Source organism: Pteronotus mesoamericanus, unplaced genomic scaffold (assembly GCF_021234165.1).
Source record: "Pteronotus mesoamericanus isolate MK-2021 breed Mesoamerican mustached bat unplaced genomic scaffold, CSHL_Meso_final contig_1242, whole genome shotgun sequence".
Lineage (NCBI taxonomy): Eukaryota > Metazoa > Chordata > Mammalia > Chiroptera > Mormoopidae > Pteronotus > Pteronotus mesoamericanus.
The window spans coordinates 2648521-2654864 of NW_026555053.1; positions in this window are offsets into that span (position 1 = coordinate 2648521).

The following is a 6344-nucleotide window of genomic DNA, read 5'->3' on the forward strand; positions in this document are numbered from 1 at the left end:
CCACCGGCCTTGTGAACGAGCCATCTGGCAAGTGGGCCCTCCAGCCCCGTCAGGCCTTCGAAGGACCGCAGCCTTGACCGCCAGTGAGCCTGCAACCTCACAAGAGAACCCGGGCCAGAACTACCAGCTCAGCTACACCACACCAGGCCGCAGGCTGAATTGACACATCCCACCCCCCAAACACCCGCGAAGTAGGCTTTATTATTTCTCTGTGACACAGAAGAGGAAACTGAGACACGAGCAGGAAGTGGCTGAGATAAGACATGACAAGACCCTTTCTTCAAGGGGTCGGCCGGGAGAGCCGGCCCCGATCCGCTTACCTGCACGTCCTTCGGGAACCCCTGTTGTACGCTGCCCGCCCCGGGTGCTTTGCCCTGGTTACTCCTGTACGGGCCTCTGCTGGGGCCTCCAAACCACCCGACAACAGGGCCACAGGGGAACCTTGGCGCCCAGGTTCGCTCCACCTGCGTCTGTACGTAATCCTGCCCTGTGGCCTCCTTCTGGGCCTGAGAGCCCACCTCCAGCCCAGCTCACACACCCAGACGGTTCCTGGGTGGCACAGCTGTGCCTCAGGCCCGCACTTCCAGGAACGGCGAAGCTGTGTGAGAAACGAGGCCACCCGGGGCATGATGCAACACCTCCAGGAGTAGGTTCCCTTCCCCAGGCGGCCCCTGGGGAGGTACCTGTGGCAGCAAGTCCCCTGCAGGGTTTTGGGGACACCGTTGGGTGCCGGCGCTCTCCTGAGGGTTTAGGCTTATGCAACTCTTTCTAGGACTTAATCTTTTTCTTTTTGGTCTCTGTGTTCATTTTTATGTCTGTGTCTGAATGGATTTTGTGCAGTTCATATGGAAGTGGCTGAAAAGTGGCTAAAGAGCCAGGAGGAGGAGCTCTACAGAGGACAGCGGAGGTCAGCATCCCTGTAAGAATGAGGGGCTTTCGGCCCTGGCTGGTGTGGCTCAGTGGATTGAGCGCTGGCCTGCAGACCAAAAGGTTGCCGGTTCGATCCCCAGTTAGGTCTCATGCCTGGGTTATAGGCCAGGTCCCCAGTAGGGGCCGCAAGAGAGGCAAGCACAGATGGGTGTTTCTTTCCCTCTCTTTCTCCCTCCCTTCCCCTCTCTAAAATCTACTTTAAAAAAAAAAAAAAGAACCAGGTGCTTTTACATCGCATCACTGCGTAATAACTTAGTATCTAACCACCATGCAGTACACCTGAAGCTGATACCATAGTGAATGTCAACTGTAACGGAAAAATGAAAACAATAAAAACAAATTGCTTGTCAAAGGAAATGAAAGCAGGAAGCAGTGCCACCTTAGAGACAACGCCTACAGCCCCTCCTTCCCAGGGGCAGCTGCTGAGGTGCCTCCGTGGAAAACACGGGATAGTCTCAGGACTGACCCCTCACCACACGCAAGTGGCCACGGAACACAGCAGGTCGCTGACACCCCTCCATCCATCGAGGCTTTCGGCCGCTCTGCATCCTTAGGACTAGGTGCGCCTGCATGTGTCAGAAAACTGGAAGAGCGGAAGCTTAAATAACATAGATGCTTATTTTTCTCTCCAGTCAACAAAGCCCAAAGGGAGTCATCAGAGACCCAGGCTCAGGACCGTTGGAGCGGCTTAAAGGCACTGTGCCGGCACCACGCTGGAAGCTTAGCCACCCAAGGGTGCCCAGCTGGCTTTTCTCACACCCCCAGAGAGGATGTGGGGTGACCAGCTCTCCTGGTGCCAGGACTGACGGACCTCCCAGGGCGCGGGGCTTCTAGGTGTAAAACCAGGAGAGCCTCAGGCACACAGGTTGGTCCCCCGAGAAGACGGGCTTGGACCCTCCCGGAAGGACACTTTTTGAAAGTCACACCATGTTTCTTTCACCTCACCTCACACAGGCGCAGGCTTCTCAGCCGTGACCTCTCGTTTTCCTCTCAGCTGCTGTTAAAATCTCTCTTCAGCAATGCAGCTTCCGGCCGTCCTGGGCATCCTCGCCTCCACCCGTCCCGATTCCAGACGGAAGACCGCGGCGGATTGCTGGCCACACAGCCTCCTCGGCCCCGACCAAACTGCCACCGCGGCCGGACTCTGGGCTTCCTCACCGCACAGCTCCAACGGCGAGGAAGTCTCGAGCCTTTGGGGAAGGCCAAGAGGAGGCAACAACCTTCCCTTCCTTTCCCTTTCCTCCCTCCCTCCCCAGACAGGAGGGGCTGAAGACACCATGATAAACAAAACAGACATGGTTCCTGCGTCTGAAGGTGTACACACTAGCCTATGGGACACACCATTCAACAGTCCTGCCTAACAGGTGTGACAAGGACCAAAGCAGGAAGTCGGGCCGCCACGGGAGGCCTCGAACAGACCCCCAACCCAGATCTGAGTGTTCAGGGGGCTTCCTAGAGACGATGGCCATGCTGGGGGCTGAGGGGCGCGTAGGCGTTGGGTCCTGAGAGCAGGATGGACCAAGTGGGAGAAGCGGCTGTTCGGGTACGTGGAGCAGCCTATAGAGGAGCCGCGAGACGGGAGAGAAAGTGATTCCTTCGAGGGACTGGAGGCGGCTCCGTGAGGCTGGGGCTCAGGTGGGGAGGGGCAATGCCGGGATGCGGCTAGAGGTGAAACGGGGGCGGGGGGCACCAGGGCTCGGGTCACACCATCCCCATGAGACACGATGAGTAGCTGACAGTTTGCCTGGAAGCACCGACCGGGCCGACTAACTCGGAGCTCCCGGGTGCCCTCGCACAGCTCCGCTGCTGCCCCGCCGCGTCCTGGGTCAGTCCCCTCACGTGCGGGCCTGGGGCGCCCTGGCTGGAGAGGCTGCGCGTGCAGCCGGGCCCCAGAAAGCTGCGCTGCCTGCTCATGTCAGAGCTGAAGATGCTGCCTTGCAGGTGAAGGGCCACTACGCAAAAGGACGTCCCGGCCCATGTGGCAGGCCCGGCGCTGGGCCCTGCGGCCCCGCTCCCCTGCCTGCGCAGCTTAGGAGTCATCCTGACAGCCCGCCCGCTTGCTTGCTGGCGGAGGGGAGTGGGCAGCATGGCTGTGGGGCTGCCAAGTGGTGGTGCTTTGGAGTATCATTTCTCTCTTTATTTTTTTCCTAATTCAACTCAAACCTGACTCCAAGTAACCATCCCACTGAACTAGGATTCGATCTCAAGGCTGTCACTGAGCTGTCCTCCTTCCACACCAAACTCCTGTCAAGGTCCCAGGGCCTCGGGCAGAGCTGAGGCTCAGGACGGCCCTTTGGTCACACCGAGGCTGCAGGAGCACTGACCATCCCAGCCCTGTGCCCTCCCCCTCCGTGGCTCTGCAGGCCGGGCTGATCTGGAGAGACCCTTGCCGGGTGGGGGTGCGGGGGAGGGGCATGCGCTCTGTGCTGGGGTCCACCCGCCCTGGCAGCCTGGGGCCATTCCTGGCAGCCATTCCCCTCAAAGCCTTGCCACCTCCTGGACACTGCCTAGGATCAGGGCATGGGACTCACCACTCTTCCCTGCCCAGTTACACGCCTTCCTTGCCCCTCTCAAAGACCTGCCTTTCCTTCCTTCGCCTGCTGCGCTGGAGGGGCTCCCGTTAGGGACAGTAACACCTGCAATGGGATGCCGGATCCCTGTCGGGAGAATTTTGTTTTCAGGTCCTACCTTCCTTCAGAGGCTCTCACCTCCTGTGACCTCTTGGGGCTCTGCCCTCTGCAGCGTGGGAGCCAGGGATCCAGGCAGGGGTGGGGCCATCCGTGGTCCTGCGGCACCAGCGACCCGTTCTCACCGAGCCTGCCGCTGTGGGGAAGCGGCGGAGGCAGCGGCCGGTGCGTCCGCCCCACCTGGTGGAGGAAGGCAGATTGCAGCCTGACGCTGGGCGAACTTTCGCAGTTGCCGCCCTGTTGGGAAGAATCATTACTTTGCCACTTTATTGATACAAGACAATCCTCAGCCTCGTCTTTTCCTTCTTCCAAGCGACCAGACATCTCTGATTCACACTCTGGGGCTCTTTGAGGCATGTGATCCTGTGTAACAAACCATCCCAAACCCAGTCACATCAAACCACCGCCACCTATTGGATGGGGTACCAGAGAGATGGCTGGGCTCTGTCCCGTGATGGCTGAGGCCTCCACCGGGAAGACTAGAATGGGAACCAGCTGGGAGGCTGCTCCACTCTTACCTTGCATTTCGGCTGAGATGCCTGGAAGGCTGGTCTCAGCTGGGACTGTGGACTCAGTGCCTACCCGTTACCTTCCCCGAGGCTTAGGCTTCATCACAGCAGGACAGCCTCTCCCGTTTCCTGCTTCCATGAGCCTGAGGCACGGAGCCTGTAGGGCCCTTTCTTCCTTCTCGCTCTCTCTGGTGCTCTCTTGTCATGAAGCTAAATTGGGAACCTTGGCAGTTTGGTCCCCTGGCTCTCGCTCTCTCCGTATCTCCTCACGTGTGTACCAGGACTCTCTTCCCTCTCTTAGGACTTGGTGGTCAGTGGGTGGCACACTTCAGAAGTGGACTTTGCCAGGGGGAGTGGTACTGGGTAGGGCTCCAGTGGAATGAACCAGAGACCCAGGAATGCCAGAGAACTAGGTGATGGGCCGCCAGTTAATAATTATTTCCCATTTGTTCATCAGAAACCCCACGGGGAAGAGGAAAAGACTATCTGGCTTTCCTTGTCCATTGTGCGGCTGTGTGTACCAGAGACCCCAAACAATGACACAGGAGAGACAGGCGTTCTTCCTCTCTCACGTAAGGTCTGCACAGTCACGGCAGCCTTGTTCTGCAAAGACATCATGGGCCCGGGCTCCTCCCAGCCTGTGGCTGCCCCGTCCCCAAAGGGTGTCGCCCCTGTCTCCATGGTCCAAGTGGGCTCACCTTCTTGTTTGCAATCCAACTGACACGGAGAACTGTGAGATGGACTGGGGCCAGGGGCCAGCGAACTGCAGCTGGTGGGCTGGCCACCCGTTTTTGTAAACTCAGTTTTATTGGAACGTAGCCACTCCAATTTGCTTAAATATTGTCTCAGCTGAGTGGTTGCAACAGAGATAATATGCTATGGCCAACAAAACCTAACGTATTTACTTCTTGGCCCTCTAAGACAAAGTTTGCTGACACCTTCGTTAAGGGCATCCAGAGGCTGACTTCTGCTCACACTCCACTGACTAGACCTTAGACACAGGGACATGCATAGCTGCAAGAGAGGCAGGGAAATGCAGTCTTTATGCGATGTGGCCAGTGACCCATCTAGACAATCAGTTATTACTAAAGGGAAATGACTACTGTAGGACAACCATCTATCTTCCCTATGCTGCATCCTGTGTCCTTTGGCCAGACTTTGATGCCTGTTATTTTAAAATTCTGAACTTATAAACCAGGCTCCTATCTAGATTCATCTATACACAGGTTTCTTTTGTCACCTCTGCCTTCCTTTCCTTGTTGGGGTATTTTGCCACATCAGAACCAGAGTTCTGTTCAAGAGCTGCCTTGACTCTACAGTCTCCTTCCTGAACACTTTGTCTTCAAGTGCAGAAGTGGTGCCTGGCTGTGTCCGCTGCCCCTTCACTTCCAGTCACAAAGTCGCTGTTGGACTCCACTCCACTATTTCACATCTTTGTCAGGACGTGGTCCAACGCAGAAATCCCCCTCCACTTCTGGGAATGGGAAGCACCCCGCCCCCCCCAGGCAAGTTAGGAACTTGTTCTTGACGGTGGTTAAGCAGGAGTCCAAGCAGAAGTCCCTAAAGATAAAGTCCCACCCGCTCCTTTCCTGCCATATCCTGCCTCTGGTCGACTTTCTCCCATTCTCTCCCTCAATGACAACTCCTCCTGCTTCACTCTCAACACGCGAGCCCGCAGCTTTGCGGATTCCTGAAGCAGGCATGTAGTTCCTTCAGACTCCTCCCTCCTCGCTGCCTTGCCTCTTTTGAATATCTTCCCGAGGCTATATTCAATCTCTGCTCTCATCAGAGCATCTTGGTTACACCCATGAGATCATATTCACCGCCCTATGTTCTGGCTTCGACCTTGGACTTGCTTGTGACTCATGAACTATCTGCACGTGAGTGCAGAACCACCAAGAATCAGGTCTGGGGGAAAAAGGTGTAATTACTATGTACTATGTGAGAAACAAGAGAACACCTACGGTCCCCAGCTCAGAGAAAGAGGCCTAGATGGTCACCACCTTCAAACCAGTGAAGGGCTGTCATGCAGAAAAGGGATTACAACAGTTCTGTAGGGTTTCTATACGGCTTGACTTTTTAAAAGTCATGAGCAAGAATTGCTTTGGTGAATAAAAAAAAAGAACAATAAAGATGGCCCAGAATGGCAAAACTGGGATGAAAAGGGGACAATTTTTGATGCAAAATCAGGAAGAACCATCTAAGAAGTAGAGCTGTC